General features: G+C 38.3%; 1 pseudogene; it reads left to right on the forward strand.

Moving 5' to 3' along the window:
• LOC149150800 (putative disease resistance protein At4g10780) overlaps nucleotides 1-17,724 on the forward strand; it is a 93,709-nt pseudogene that overhangs the window by 857 nt on the left and 75,128 nt on the right.

Here is a 17,724-nt window from a genome sequence, read left to right on the forward strand (position 1 = left end):
GTATTTTAGGACCTTAAGGTTGAGACTTGAGGATCGAGACTATGGAATGTGCAGTTCATCCCTAACTGGAGGGAAGGATTGTGTAGTTTTGGAGCTTAGGGGTTGGGTTTGAGCACTAAGATTGTGCAGTGCGCAGTTTTGTGAGGCAAAAACTACGCATTGCATAGTGCCAAGAGGCAAGGCTGTTTCTTCATGGATGAGATTACTCAATGCAAAGCTCAGGTTAGCTGAAAGAGGCTGAGTGGATCGGTCAGGGATTTTTCCCAATTTGACTAAGTGTCATATCAGTGAAAGAAATATGGGCAAAGGCATGACTCTGAACATGAGCACACCCTTAGATTATTTGATGAAATAATAAGGAACACTCAAACCGCATGAACACCATCCTCTACTCAATGCGACAACTTTGCAATGACTTACGCCAAGTGTGACACCAAAGATACACTTTTCAACGACCGTGACAACACTTGTGCGACAGTGCTTGAAACTTTGGAAATGAGTGCAACACATCTTTACATGGCAAGACCAACTCATTTACGCAAACATTTCCCCTTTAAACCACCAAAACTAGCTTTTGTGCAATGTGTGACACTCCACATGATAAAAGATGACACTTTGATTTCCTTGCAAGTGGGATAAAGACTCTTAAAGAAAACACATGCAATAACTCTTAATGATTGCGATGACAATACGTAAAATCAAACTAGGCTTTGAAAATTTGGGTGTAGGCCAAAATTCGGAGGGTTTTGTAGCAGCAACAATAGAATGATTGTGAAATGCATGACCTAATAGATGTTATTGCAACTACTGTGAGAGGGATTTAGACCTTCTTGATGATTCTTAGATAATTTTCAAATCTCTATGTTCATATATGCATTCATGACCTGTAGATTTCATGGTCAACATGTGTTTGACAAAATGTCTGTCATGGTTAGGCCTTGTTTGGTAAATTTATTGCCTAAGTTTTGTATGGACGGATTTGTCTTTGTGTCATTCATTGTTTTGGAAAGTTTCATCAAGTTCTGGGTATTGACATGGAGTCTATCCTTGAAAAGGTGGCACATATTTCACGATACCAGGCACAAAACTATGGAATTAAGACTGCAATCGCTCCCTTGTAGGCTTATGAATGTGACTATAGGCTTTCAGTCTCATGGATGTTGGCTTGTGCATGTGAGTGGGATTTTAAATTTGTGACAAACAAAGTTAGCTCAGGGTTTGGGCACCTAGAAGGGTGGTTTAGCCTTTAGGGGTACTGTAACACCTAAGGGAAGTCAGTAAGGTTTTGGTTCGTCAATTCCACTTCCTTAAGGTGATATAAGAGGTTGAAGCATATCATAGTAACTCATTGTCACATGTTTACCCCAATGGGCTGGTTAACTTGGGTAAAAGTGGGAAGAGGATGTTACAGGGTGGTATTAGAGCTCCCAGGTTCAACATTTGGACTCGATGGGTGAAATGTGGTTTTCATGCATGCAAGTCAGTTGTCTATGTGATTGTTATGCATGCACTGTTATAGTCATTATTGCAGTTTGTGGCATCTTGATGCTAACATGTTCCCTGAGATAGAGCAGGAGATGTAAATCAACAGAACAAGGTTGCAACACTAGACTTTGGGGTAAGAGTAGATCCTCATATAGGTACTGTGTGTTTGGCATGCAAGTATGTTGGTTAATCATTGTTATAAGAGTTATGGTTATATAATGTCTGCCATTATATTATTGTTTTGATGATCTGTAAACTGGCATGGATATTCCACTGGACAGTTGGTCACAACAGATGCGATAATAATATATTAAAATTTTGAATTTTTACACTATTACAATTTTATTAAACTTCTAGATCTGTAAATTTAAATGTAATTAGTGCATGCATGCAAATTGAAATTATGAAAAAATAAGCTCACACACACACATAAGACATAAGATATACTCTGGGAAACCCTTTCGGAAGAAAACCCAGCTGAAATGTGAGGTCGCTTTGCTCCCTTGCTTTGTCTGGAAATATGGTTGTAAGTACAAAGAAGTAATGTTTGTGGCCCGCAGGATGCTACAATGCACAAATCCTCTCTATGTGTTCTACCTCCTATCTCTCATGACTATATTTGCTCAACTATGGAACAAAATGCTCTCAAAAGAATGTAATACCTCTTTCTCCTAGTGGCCTGTTTATAACACACCCCGATAACCTACTAGTGGTTAAGGTTTGAAAAAATCAAATCTTAACTAGAGCTACATTATAGTCTCTTCTAGAGTATTTTACATCAAAAACACATAGCTAGCCCCATTTCCACGAACAATGGGGGCTGACATGACATCCTCCTGAACTATAGGTGTGAAAACAGGAAGGTCAACTTCTGAGTGGCATAACTTTGCATGCAGATTGCGATCAATGTGCTTCTTGCACCATTGGAAATATCTTTGTGTGTAGAATAACATGAAAAGTTGCATGCTAAAATAGAAAATATTTACCCCCAAAAAATGTCATTTGATGCCTCAAAACGCTCCCGAAAGGTTTCAGACCCTGTTTTGCCAAACTAGGTCTCACCAGTAAAAACGGTCCTGTGAGCTGATTCCTCCACTTTTTCCACTCCAAATGCATCAAGATGGATGAAAAAAAATACAATGATCCAATCCATATCATGTGGTTACATGTATGATAGATGCTAGTTGATCAGTGTGGTCATATGCACATGCGTCAGATAGTCATGAGGATAGTAATTTGTTCTTATATGCATTGTGGTCATATGCATGATGATTATGGTCATTGCAACTAAGATATTAATGTTATATGTATGGTGATAATCTAGATTTTCCTGTGTAGATGGTTATGGTTATGATATCCATGTATGAGTCGATATATTTTTGATATTATGTCGTACTAATTTGGATTGACTTGTGTAGATGTGATACCCTCCCCTAAGATACATTGAGGTATGAGTTGATTATGTTGTCTTTTTGGTTTATCTAATATGGTCTGTTTATAGATTGTTTGAATGTTTAATTAATTGCATGATATGAGTATGTCTCTATGTTACACCAAACAATCCCTCTTGCGGAAAAGAGCGATCTCCCTAGATCCTAAATGGAAACTAGAAACAATCATGACAAATGAACTAGCTCTTTCCCTAAGTTGAACTTCTTCGAATTATAAGCAGTCTAGCTAATGGATAGACCTCTTACCGGTTTCGTGAAATGCTTGATGAAGATCCCTGGTTGTGACTTGATGCAACTCTTCAATGCTTGATAAGACCTACAAACATAAACAATAAAATGATCTAAAATCACATGTGATATAATAATTCAAACAACTTAGCCTAATAATCAAGGAAATTAGGGATTGAACTTGCCTTAATGAACATAATAAACAATTGAAAACTATTCATCATTCACAAAAGACAAAATCAATGGGAGAAAGTGCTCATTTGTATTAATCAAAAGATAAGAGGAGCCTTACAACCTTCGCCTTGATGCCATGAGGTCCCTCCCAAATGCCTTCAATCTCCTCCTTAGATAACAAGCTCTCCAATCTCAAACTAACAACATAAGTTTGTATTCTCTGAATTCTAACCTCCTTCATCCCTCAACGCTCTAGTCCTTTTATAGATCGAAGAGGAGGAAGTTTCAGATCCCTAAGAAGAAGATGAACCTCCTTTAATAAGGGATTACTTTACCATGAGAAAAGGGATGGAGATGAATCTTATGAGGGTTATAGTTCGAATAGTCATCACCTAGAAGCATTCAGTTGGGAAATATTTGACCAACTATGTTTCTAGGTGTACTTTTTATTTTTATTTTCTAGAACTCACCTATGCGGATTTATAGTTACATACAGAGCGTAGCTTTGCGCTATTCTCAATGTCAATTTTAGCGCATGCACGAGAAATGCTGGAGAAATAGGCGCAAGTGGAACTTACCAAGGTGTGAGAGCTATTTGACCCAAATTTCTCATGTTCTTCAACATATTTTGAGTTTCTGTATTCAAGCTTCTGTGATCCATAATGAATTAAACAAAGTCTTACGGTAGAAATCACATGAGAGAATTTTTTTTTTTGCCCGACGCGTTTCGAACCAACAAGTGTGGTTCATCATCAGAACCAGATGAAAAGGCAGACCATGGAAAAGGCTTAAATAGAGAGCAATGTAGAGACATAATTTCAAGTAACAACTATATTTGAACAATAATGTTTAAATTATAATATTAATTTATTAATATATTAAAACAAATATTCTTAAGTAACGGTTATATTAAACGGCTAGTTTTTGAAAAAAAAATTAAATAATGATATTATGTCATTAATTTATTAAAAATATTAATAGGTAACAGCTATATTAAACGACTAGTTTTTGAAAAATAATATTTAAACTAATTTATTAAAACCAAATATTACTAGTTCTTGAAAAATAATATTTAAATAATGGTATTAGTTTATTAATTTATTAAAATATTAATATGTAACCGCTATATTAACAACGATTTTTTGAAAAAATATTTAAATAATGATATGATTTCATTAATTTATTAAAAATATTAATAGGTAACGGCTATATTAAATGGCTAGTTTTTGAAAAATAATATTTAAATTAATTTATTAAAACCAAATATTACTAGTTCTTGAAAAATAATATTTAAATAATGATATTAGTTTATTAATTTATTAAAATAATAATATGTAACGGCTAGTTTTTGAAAAATAATACTTAAATTAATTTATTAAAACCAAATATTACTAGTTTTTGGAAAATAATATTTAAACTGTGATATTAATTTATTAATTTTTTAAAAACAAATATTAATAAGTAACCACTATATTAAACAACTAGTTTTTAAAATAAATAAATAAATAATCAAAGTCAAACTTTAAAGGAGGGGAGTCAAAACTTATAAAAACGAGTGAAGACCCTAATCGAGACAAGATCATTTGATAAATAAAATAACTCATGAAAATAAAATAAATTAAATTAAAAATAATTAATGAAAAATAAATAAAATAAAACAAAATATACACAAGTCAAAGTATATATATATATATATATATATATATATATATATATATATATATATATATATATATATATATATATATATATATAAGAAACACACACACACACACACATATATATCCAAAGAAAAAAAATCAATAAATATTTTGAGTTGTTTGACTTCTAAGGGAGTTGGTTTCAACATGTTCACAGATGGTAAAAATATCCATAAACTGATCAAGTGGCATGGCGACAAATTGATGTGTAACATATTACCCCCTAAAGTGTGAAGTCTAAAAAGTAAGTTTAAAAGATTGAAGCGCTTTATCATTCTAAGGATCAGATCAGAGGCAATGGTCGGAAACCTGCAGGGGACATTCAAGTGAACACAATGCAAAATATATATCAAAAATCATCTTTGAGGTAGGCATTCCCGTATTCATAATAAACCGAACTTGATGAACAAGCGTGGAAAAACTAATATCATATAGATGGTAGACACAACAAGGACACAACCATTTGTCTACCTAATCATGAATATAAAATCTCCTCGCAACCTGGATTGATGAAACTAGATCCAGGGTCTTGATCTCCATCTCTCGATCCACAATACAATTCAAACCATGCGAGTGAATGTCCCAAAGTCGAAAATGGCATAAACCACTTGATTACCGATCAATGATGTGAACCGTTAACAAGTGCGAGAGAAACAAGCAATAATGGCAATGGTTATCAAGGTACTCCCAGTACAATCTATGAAGTGTGAATATGTGATCTTAAGTCGAACCCTCATATAATTTTTGATCAAAGGCCAATGATGAGAACCTGTTGTCGAAAGCGAAAAACTTGCCATTAAGGCATGCAGGCTTCAAGGTACTGAAGGTTTCTAAATCAGCTTCCTAGATAATGAGCTGAAGTCGATAGGAAGTGATTCGTCGTAAGAAAGCCTATGACATGAAACATGATATCATTTTTTGAAAATAATTGCAAGGACTGACTCAAGGATGTCTAATGCGAATGAGGGTAAAGATTTTGTAAAGGGATTTGAACCAAGGTTGAACTTCTCTTGAATACATAATGACACTATAGCGATTTGGCAGCATTTGACTTAACGATACCCAAAACCATGAAGAATTTCAATGAGGTTGATTAACTGTAAGGAAAATGGATTTCCCAACCCGGACATGAATGTGACAAAGCGTTGTGTTCAAGAGCGACATGATACCTTTTAACTGATGATGTAGAATGGACACTTTCCCCAATTTTCTCCCACCATTACTGGCAAGTACCTCTTTATTTTTTACAAGATTGAGGAGGATAACATATGCTTGGATTGTAAGCTCATCCTTCAGATGAGTCCATCGAAGTATTTTTAATGAGCCCTAAGAAGGAATGGTTCAGTCTTGTCATGCTTAACGAGTCCTATACTGTTTAATTTTTTACAAGTCCAGTAAAGGGGTAACTTGATGTCATTTTATTTTAAGAGTTTGAAAAAGACACAAAAAGAAAACTCATTCAACTCTTTAACCGTAAAATTTTAACGAGCCCGGAGAAAGTAAAGCTCGACATTTTTCATTTTTAGAGAGTCAGAAGAAAAACATAAGTAGACTCCATCAGGTTCTTTTTCGTCAGTTTAGTCTCTCAGGTCCGAAAAGGATAAAATAATACAAGAGATAACTCTGTTGACCATGTTTGATCAACGTATACCTTTTTCGTAAACAGTCTTGGCTCAGTCCGTAAAAGGGGTAAACTTATACTCAGTGGACGGTTGTTCATTTACTTTTACGAGTTTGAACAAGAAAGTACTCGACAGTCTTTTCGTTTTGAAAAAGTCTGAAAAGGGCTTAAAAGAAGACTCCATAATTTTTGCTTTTTGTAATTTTTTAAAGAGCATAAAAAGCGATAAAAGTCTGCTAAAATGTCAAAAATGATTTATCTTGACTCCGTAAATGATCCTGCACATTTAAACTCAATAACCCATCATAGTTGCTCAAAAAGTTGTTTTCCTTCTTAAAAAGATTCAAAATATAAAAAATAATATATTTTTTTTAAGCTAAAAAACTTATAAAAGTGGGAAAAAGTGATTTATTTTTACCATTTGCATTTTCACTAGTTCAGAGCAGAGAGAGGGGTTTTTATTGTGAAACTTCCAAGATTGATTCCGATCCAACCAGTGGACGAAATCACGCACCGTTTCCTCCAGGTAGAATATCTGTCCATAACTTAGCTTTTTATCCGTTTATTTTTTCATTTTAAGCTTTAATTTGGTATTTTGGGACAAATATTTTTCCAAAAATGTGCCCTTGGACTTGTGCGGATTTCATTCAATCGGGCCTGCGCAGGCCGATAAAATTTTCCATACGAAAATTCTCAGCTTGCGCAGAATTCTGCAGGAAATTTCCGCGTAGTTGCACACTTTCCAGAAAAGGATAGTCGTGCAAGCGTCGTGGACTATTTTTAAAAAAAAAATTGCAGCCCAAAAAACATGAAATGAATTTCGAAAAATCTTTTAACTGCTTCAAAATGGTCATTTCAGATCATTTGTTTGCTCAAAAATGGAATGGAGGGAAAGAGAGCATGAAGCCAATGATGTGGCTGCTTTAGCGGATTTGGCCACTTTGCAGGCTTTCAAGACTTGTTGCCTCCTGAAATAATGACTAATCCTTGGGATGAAAGCCCAGGTAGATCTGATGACATGGTTGGTGAGGACCTGGAATGTCTAGGAACAGTGTTTTGTGATTGTTGATCATCGCCTCACCATTGATGCCGATGACATCCATTTCCTGACTGGGTTGTCTAAGCGGGGAGTTGTTCTTTCACTATTTGGATTGAGTGCAGGGGGAGATACTATTGATGGATACCTACAACGCTTTTGTAGGGGTGCACCACCCAAAGATGGATGGATTGACATATAGTCCATTGAACTTTTACCCTTGAGGACCATTGCTTTCATTGTTTGCAAACTATATGGCAGTGTTCCCCTTCATTTGGCCACATGAGTACAAATGCAGACAGTCGTGGAATGTTGGGAGTCCACAGTATACAACTGGTGTGAGGCAATAGTGGTAAATATGAAGGGCCAGCTGAATAGGTGCAAGAATGGTAAACTGAAAATTTTTGGTTATGGTGCCATTCTAGTTGCTTTTTCCCTAGAGAGGGTTCCTATTCTTCGGCCACAATAGATTCGGGCAGACAAGGGGGGTTCGAGGGATCTATGCTTGATGAGGTGGGTTGCACTGATGGCACGCCATGACGGTGACGGTCCTGTAGTGAGGTATACTACATATTTTTTTGACTAGTTGAGCCAACAGATTGTTCCCATCGAGGACTTTTCATATGCCAGGATGGATTACAAAGGTGTTGACGGTGCTGGACCCACCAACATGTAAGGGGATTGTTAGGTGTGGAGCCTGATTATCTTATGTACTCAAAGGTATCGCCGCATTGGACCCCAGTTCATAATGGGGTAGCAAAGCTGCCCGTAAAATATTCATTGCAGGGGGGGGTGGCTGCGACCTTTGGGAGCGCCCCCCCCCCTGGCGGGGGGATTGGGGGCAACGCCCCCGTAGCTAAGAATATATGTAAAATTGCCTTGTAAAATGTTGTAATTTCTTAGTCAATTTGGGCCGTTCATTAGGCGGATATTTGACGGTAGAAGTTATGTTTAATTTAGGGTTTTTTTCCTTAAAAGGCAACCCCTCACAATATATGAGGGAATTGTATTGCATCTATGTATATCTATATTCTGAGTGAGGAAGAGAGAGGAGATTGAGAGCGAAGAGGGAGTTACAATGGATCTGCTGTAGGTTGTATCTCTTCAGTTTGCTGGATAATATAAAAGGAAGGATTGGTTGTTTCTTCGTGGACGTAGCCCAAACTAGGTGAACCACGTATATATGTGTTTCTCTTGTTTTATGCGTTTTCTGTGTTTATATTTATGCAATATTTTATGCTTTCCATTGCTCTGTAATATATAATTTTCTAACAACTGGTATCAGAGCCGAAGGTCTATTTGGCTGATAAACTCGCAAGAGAGAAGGGTTCCCGGTTCGAGTGGGAGCAATGGCGGAAGATGGTAGGTTTAGGGTTGAAAAATTCAATGGACAAAACTACCAGCTATGGAAGATTCAGATGGAAGATTATCAGTATCAGAGAGATCTATACCAACCATTGAGCGGAAAGACAAAGAAGCCGACAAGTATGACAGACACAGAATGGGATATTCTCGACAGAAAGGCACTTGGAACAATATGGCTGTGCCTAGCGGTGTCGGTAGCGTTTAATATTTCAAAGGAAACGACAACAAAGGGTTTAATGTCGACATTGGCCAAACTATATGAAAAACCCTCGGCCTCAAATAAGGTATTTCTTATGAAGCGTTTATTTAATATGAAGATGTCAAAAGGTGGATTTGTTGTTGATCATTTAAATGAGTTTAATACAGTTACCAGTCAGTTAAGTTCTGTAGGGGTAATTTTTTATGATGAAGTTAGGGCTCTGTTATTTTTGTGCTCATTGCCAAAAAGTTGGAATGGTTTAGTTATGGCCATTAGTAACTCTGTCTCTGGATCTAGCACTTTAAAGTTTGATGATGTTGTCGGTGCAATATTTAGTGAGGAAATGCAACGGAAAAGCTCCGGTGATACATCAGGTAATGCTTTGACTGCAGAGACTAGGGGAAGAAAAATGGAAAGAGGAAAGAGCCCTGGATATCGCAGTAAGTCAAGAAAAGGCAGATCCAAGTCCAGATCGGGGATAGTATGCTAGAAATGTGGGAAAATGACACTTGAAGAAAGACTGCAAGTCTCGAAAGGGAAAAGAAGGAGACGCGCAGCAAGAAAATAATCATGAAGCGAATGTAACAGGTGATGTGTTGCAAGATGCTTTGATTCTTTCATTAGAAAATATTATTGATGCCTGGGTGGTATATTCAAGGGCCTCATTCCATGCCACATATGATAGGAAACATTTTTATGATTATGTTCAAGGAGATTTTGGACAGATTCGATTAGGTGATGATAAAACTTGTAAAATCATTGGAATGGGTACAGTTTTCATAAAACAACAAAATGGAAATCAGTGGCTATTGAAAGAGGTAAGGCATGTTATAGATCTGAAGAAAAATCTGATTTCAACAGGGCAATTGGGAAGTGAAGGTTGCGTAACTACTTTCACAGATAAAACCTGGAAGGTCACTAAAGGATCCCTGGTAATAGCAAAATGAGGAAAGGTTGGTACATTGTATCTATGCAATGGTATTTCTAATTCTATTAATGCTTTAACCTCTACAGGAGAAGATACGACATTGTGGCATCATAGGCTCGGGCATATGAGTGAGAAGGGGATGCAGATTCTTCACTCAAGAAATTTGTTGCCAGGTTTGAAGCATGTTGATTTAAAATTCTATGAGAATTGTGTTTATGGAAAACAAAAGAGAGTCAGATTCCTTAGAGTTGGGAAAGAAAAGAAGAGCAAAAAAATAGAGCTTGTGCATACAGATGTATGGGGACCTGCTCAGGTATCATATCTTGGTGGATATTGTTATTATGTTACTTTTATTGATGATGCAGCCAGAAAATCATGGATTTATTGTATTCGAAATAAATTTGATGTATTTGATATTTTCAAGAAATGGAAAGCTTTGGTTGAAAATGAGACAGGAAAAAGGTTGAAGTGCCTCAGATCAGACAATGGAGGTGAATATTGCAGGAAAGAGTTTGATAGGTACTGTTCAGAGAATGGAATTCACAGAGAGAAGACAGTTCCAGGAACACCACAAGAAAATGGTGTGTCAGAAAGGATGAACATGACAATCATGGGGCGTGCAAGGTGCATGAGATTGCATGCAGGATTGCCTTTACAATTTTGGACAAATGCTATAGATATTGTTGTTTATCTAATAAACATAGGGCCTTCAAGTTCCTTGGATGGTGGTATTCCAGAGGAGGCATGGATAGGTAAAAAGGTAAACTACTCTTTTTTAAAGACTTTTGGTTGTGAAGCCTTTGTCTACATTAATAAAGAAAATAGAACAAAGCTTGAGGCAAAATCAAAGAAATGTACCTTTATTGGATATGGTGTTAATGATATTGGTTATCACTTTTATGATTATGAAAAACACAAAATCATTAGGAGCAGAGATGTCATATTCAATGAAAAGGTTTTGTATAAGGATCAGTTGTAGGAAAAGAAACATGAAAAAGAAAACAGAGAATACACAGTGCTTGACGAGATCACAGAAAAAGTGATGGTGTCTGAAAATCATAATGATCAACAATCAGGACAACCACAATAGCAACAAACACCCCAAACCCCTGAAAGTGGTGTTAGAAGGTCTACCAGGATAAGTAGACCCCTTGAACGATACTCTCCTTCATTATATTATGTATTGTTGACTGATTCTGGTGAACCGGAATGTTATGAAGAAGCAGTACAGGTAGAAACCAGGAAGAAGTGGGAGCAAGCCATGAAAGAAGAGATGGACTCCTTAGCACATAACCAGACTTGGGACTTAGTCAAGTTTCTTGTAGGTAAAACAACATTGCAGAATAAATGGGTTTACAAGTTGAAGGAAGAAGATGGAGGTAGAAAAAGGTATAAAGATAGACTTGTGGTGAAAGGGTTTGCACAGAAGAAGGGTATAGAATTTGATGAAATATTTTCTCCTGTTGTTAAAATGACTTCAATCAAAACTATTTTGAGTCTAGTAGCAGCTGAATATTTGCATCTTGAGCAGTTAGATGTAAAGACAACCTTTCTCCATGGGGATTTGGAGGAAGAGATATATATGCAGCAACCACAAGGATATGAGGTAAAAGGGAAGGAGAAACTAGTGTGCAAGTTGAAGAAGAGTGTGTATGGCTTAAAACAGGCTCCAAGGCAGTGGTATCTAAAATTTGACAGATTTATGTCTGAACAAGGTTATACTAGATGTCACTCTGATCATTGTGTTTATCTCAAAAGGAAAAATGATGACAGCTATATTATATTGTTATTGTATGTAGATGACATGATTGTTGCAGGTTCTAACATGCAAGAAATAAATGTGCTCAAAATAAAATTGGCAAAATCACTTGCAATGAAGGATTTGGGTGCTGCAAAACAAATCCTTGGTGTGAGAATAACTAGAGACAGGAAGGAAAATTAACATTGTCTCAAAGTGAGTACATAGAAAAGGTGTTGAAAAGGTTTAATATGCAGAATGAAAAACCAGTTATTATACCTTTGGCTAGCCATTTCAAATTAAGGAGGAGTGTCCCAAGACTCAGGAAGAAATGGCTCATATGTTTAAAGTTCCATATGCATCAGCAGTTGGAAGCTTAATGTATGCAATAGTCTACACAAGGCTTGATATTGCACATGTAGTGGGAGTTGTAAGCAAGTACATGAACAATCCAGGAAAAGAACATTGGATGGCAGTGAAGTGGATTCTCAGGTATTTGAGAGGTACCACAAATCAAGCATTATGTTTTGGTGGTTTAAACATTGCTCTATAGGATATGTTGATGCAGATATGGCGGGTGATAGAGATAGCAGGAGGAGCACAACAGGGTATGTGTTTACTATAGGTGGAACAGCTGTCAGTTGGGTCTAAAAACTACAAAGTGTTGTTGCACTCTCAACAATAGAAGTAGAGTATGTTGCTGTTACAGAGGCTAGTAAAGAAATGATTTGGTTACAAAGGTTTCTGGATGAATTGAGTAAGAAGCAGGAGTTGTGCAAGTCATATAGTGACAGCCAAAGTGCCATACATCTTGCAAAGAACTCTGCATTTCATTTCAAGAGTAAACATATACAACTCAAGTACCATTTCATACGGGTAGCATTGGAAGATGGACAGTTGAAGCTGGAAAAAATACACATTAGCCAGAATCCTGTAGATATGTTAACAAAATTTGTAACCAGGGAGAAACTGAGAATTTGCTCAGTTTCAATTGGTCTTCAAGTATGATGAAGAAGATGAGAAACAATCAGGTCCAAAGTGGAGTCATTGTCCAACAAATGAAGCAGATGTCGAGTTCCTATAATCAGTCTCCAAGTGGGAGATTGTTGGGTGTGGAGCCTGATTATCTTCTGTATTCAAAGGTATCGCCGCATTGGACCCCAGTTCGTAATGGGGGGGTGTCGAAATATTCACTGTAGGGGAGGTCCAAGGGGGGGGGGCTGTGACCTTTGGGAGCCCCCCCTGGTGGGGGGATTGGGGGTAGCGCCCCCGAAGCTAAGAATATATGTAAAATTGCCTTGTAAAATGTTGTAATTTCATATTCATTCTGGGCCATTCATTAGGCGGAGATTTGATGGTAGAAGTTATGTTTAATTTAGGGTTTTTTTCCCTAAAAGGCAACCCCTCGTTATATATGAGGGAACTGTATTGCGTCTATGTATATCTGTATTCTGAGTGAGGAAGAGAGAGGAGATTGAGAGTGAAGAGGGAGTTACAGCGGATTTGCTATAGGTTGTATCTCTTCAGTTTGTTGGATAATATAAAAGGAAGGACTGGTTGTTTCTCCGTGGATGTAGCCCAAACTGGGTCAACCACGTATATCTATTTCTCTCTTGTTTTATGCGTTTTCTATGTTTATATTTTTGCAATATTTTATGTGTTCCATTGCTCTATAATATATAATTTTCTAACAGGGATATCCATGGTAAGAAGTCCCAATTATACCTCAGATCATTTGGTGTAGGAGTCTCAGCAGTGGGTCATATGGTAATGCCTTAATCGCGATTTCACACAAAGGAAAGTAAGATGTCCCTGTTGGTAGCAAGGGTGTGACAGTTGTAGTAAGTCAAGGAAGGTGCATGAGAGGTTCTAACATACTAAGGGTGAGGTGAGTGCACACCTTGGAAACCTGTAATAGTATGCGGCTTGGAAGGGAACACACGAGCGAAGATGCATCACAAGCTAGAAAGCAAGTTAGCGAGAAAGCCAAAGTGATGGTTAAACCAACAACACATTTCAGAAAGATTCATACATACTTATAAAGAATAGTCCATACATGCATGTGTGAGAAAACAAATACATATATCATTTAGAGTAAACTAGATAGCATAGAATATAATACAATATATGCATGAAACTTTTTGGATCTATTATATTAAGAAGTGTAAGTTCCAGTCATACAATACATCAATGTCTAACCACTAGTTCTGACAACGGAACGTTACAGCCACAATCGCCTACTCCTCCAAAGAGATATACTAGCTCTGCACAGTGGAGAAGCCAAGGCTCGTTACAATATTTTCCAAGCTCTCTCCAAGATAGTCTTATCAGAAGCTTGGCTGACCAAGAGCCTTTACAATGAGTTATGAGGTTCTATTTATAGAAAAAGGGTGGGGTGAACCTTAACATTCCCCTTTGTGACAGTTCATCTACCCCCATAAATCTTCATCTACTCTATGACTGTTACATCCAACTATCGACACTTGAAATTGCACTTGACAAGACATTACATTACAATGCACATGTGCCCATGTGAGACAAAATGGCTTGAGAAAGCCATGCAAGACATCACTGACACTCGGTCCATTGTGGTGAGACCAACTCTTTGACATGCTTGTGATGGTGAAGGTGGTGAGTTGATGACAAGTTTGGTCGTCCACGATGGTGTGCATCCGCTCCATGGCGACATCTTGCTGAAGCGAACTCTTACCACCGTTGCATCCAGGTGCATTGGTATGACTCCTCCATCCAACTCGTCTACTAGCATGCACATGGTCTTCTTAGGTGTGGTTGAACTTGAAACACACTGATGCATAGTGTCTGTGTTGATCTTCCAGTGTGTGCTAGTGGTCATGCGCATAACCTGTCAACTACATGTTCAGCTCCAGTCGGACTTGCTTCTTGTATTTTCCTTGGTGAGTGTGCTGAATGGGTGGGATCGCATGAGTGCGCACAATGACATGCATGCTGCTGAATTCCCTTGCATGCGATCAACAACACTGCTCACCATGTCTGCTCCATGCCAGCTACTGGGATGGATCTATAACTTGTATGCATGCAGTTTCATCCGTGAGTGCATGTTGCGCCCCCTGTTGTACCTGTTCCTGCTACAACTCATTCTCTTGTCTATGCAGCTCTTGTTCTTCCTTGAGTTGCTGCTTCAATACATGCAACTCCTTCTCTATTCCGTTCTCTGCCTTTGCGTGATCTTCATGTCGTGTCGTCACCTCATAGCTGGAGTCTCCAAAGTTTCTTTCATCACAAGGGGATCTGCTTGAGCTTGTAACTTTGTTCCGCCTCTGTGTTGTCAACTACCTTCCTCTTTCATTCATTGCATCCGGTATGCTGCCTTCAGTTGTTGTTCATGGTGATGCTTGATGTGATGTTTTTGTCATCATATCTTGATGTCCTTGTCTACGAACAACTTGATGTATTCATGGGTAGGCAAGTTCATAGACAGTTGATCGACTGCATCCCCAAGTGTGCTCTGAACAGTGTCTTCGACTCTACTCTCCTGGAAACCATTGTACATGTATTGTTGAGAGGCAGATGAACACCTACGATACTTGGAGACATGGAAACACTCATGGAAAATAATCAGTCAAAAACCAAAGCGACTTGAGAACTGACTTGCAACATACCTGTGTGACTGATCATGAAGGTCGCGTAATTTCCGCCGGGAGTTTAGGAGATTAACTGCCAAAACTATGCAAGGCACAGTCCGGGCTATCAGGAATCTGACTGATTTCTAGAACTACACAATGCACAGTCCAATCTAGCCCGTTGAGGCTAAAATTGTGCAATGCGCAATTTTAGTCAGTAGTGGCATGCAACCTGCAAACTACATTGCGCAATTTTTGGGGCCAACAGGACACTTCCTCCAAGAATTACGCAATGCAAGCCTCGAGGTCAGTTCCTGGCTATATTTGTGTAATTTCTGGAGGGAAGGTAGAGTCTTCGCTTCTGGAAATGTGTAGTGCTATCCAGGCAAGGCACGGTCCAGGCCAAGGCAACCTAGTCCGGCCGACGGGTGACTGAAAACATGAGAAGTCTGAATGCATGGTGAGATGAGTGCAAATGAGAGTGAATGATCATTCATGCAAACAACAAGTACAGGATTCAGAAAATGGGAAACCATGCATGTGTTTGAAGCGAGTCACCTCAATGACAACCATCCATTAAAAACAGTGTCATGCATGCGATAACAATGAAATGCAAACGAAAAATGAAACGGTGCTAGTACAAGCTAGTATGCATGAAAACAACAGTAAGTGCTCATTGAAATCAAGTAGACATCATTCATATGAAGGGAAACACTAAAAGAGCCAGAAATGCAGCGCAAGTCATGAGCAGCAGGCTTACCCCAAGACACCTGAGCTGAATGTGCCGACGACTCCTAAATGCAATGTGGGATAACAAAGCTTCCAATTCGATGTGAGGAATGAGCTCTGCAGCATCCAGTTGATGAGTTTTGATAAGATCAAGGTTGTGACGTGCATGCCACAAATCTAGGAAAAGCGACACTTGGCGGGAGGTTTCTGAGATGATCCTTGCATGTAACCTCCAACTGCTAAAAATAGATCCCTAAATCAAGGGATGCCTTTGCATGTTGCCTTGGGAGGAGCAACCCATGCATGCAAATCAATTTTTCTCGGTCCCGGAGGGAACCGGTCAACTCAACTGCACATGCAACAATTTGCTCAGTTAGGAGGAAAAAATGTGTATTTCTGGGAGGGAGCTAGGCTAGCTTCCCAGAGGGATTGCACAATTTCTGGGTAGAGTAGCTGACTGCTGCCTAGAATTTCGCAATTTCTGGGCTGAGCATTCCTACTGGGAGGAATTGTGCAATATTTCCATTAAAGAGTGATAGGCATATTTGCACAATTCTGGAGCCCAGCAAGCTGCCAGACAGAATTGCACAATTTATGGAGGGAAGGCTGGTTCCCCTCTAGAATTATGCAATTTCTTGAGGGAGCTACTCAGCCTGTGGCTAGATCAAGTACAGTGAAACAACCTATGAGGGGGATGCAACAAGTTTTGATGGATAGGCTGTCATTCTGCAAGAAAATCACTAAATCTTGTGTACTTGACAAGGCAAGACATGCTGCTATGAAAGTTTGGTAGGGAGGCTCCAAAATGAAGCTAAGGAAAAATTTTGGAGGGTGGTTGTAGCCGCTACAACATTTGGCGACACATTGTTAGAACTCCAGTTCTCTGAATGGACCTTGTTTGTGAAAAGCAAGTCTAACACCTCCAGAACTATTTTTCAGTTCTCAGTTCGTCTTGGTTTCCACACTAGCTTGATTGTAAAATGTAGCATCTGCCAATCTCTTGGTCAATTGACACACATTCCAAGCCAAGTCAACACAGTTGTTTCGATTGGGGTTGAGGGGTATATTGGTGCACAAGCAGTATAGTCGCCATAGTATTAGTTTCATCGCTGGTGTTGCTCCACTGCTAGCAGGCTTGGACAGTACCCTGAAGGAGTGATGCAGGAACACAAGCATCTCTCTGTTTCCAGCGAGCCTGCTCAGTACCTTGGTGGAGTTACTTGCATGACCTCTCTACGTAGGAAGCCTTTCTCTTCTTTTGCCTTATTCATTTTTCATTTTTACATTTTTCACTTTTCATTTTTTATTTTTTATTTTTTTCATAACTGTGCATAACACTTATTCATTTCAGAGGCGAAAGAGGGATCCTAACTTATTGAGAGCAGAAGAGGTTGCTCCTTCAGAGAATTAGTTTATGTGTACCTTTGACGCACTTGTTAAGGTTTTCCCCCTCACCTTACTCTACTTG

This window comes from Pinus tabuliformis, chromosome 9 (genome assembly GCF_031772625.1).
Source record: "Pinus tabuliformis cultivar Carrire ecotype Pingquan chromosome 9, CPIR1, whole genome shotgun sequence".
Classification (NCBI taxonomy): Eukaryota; Viridiplantae; Streptophyta; class Pinopsida; order Pinales; family Pinaceae; genus Pinus; species Pinus tabuliformis.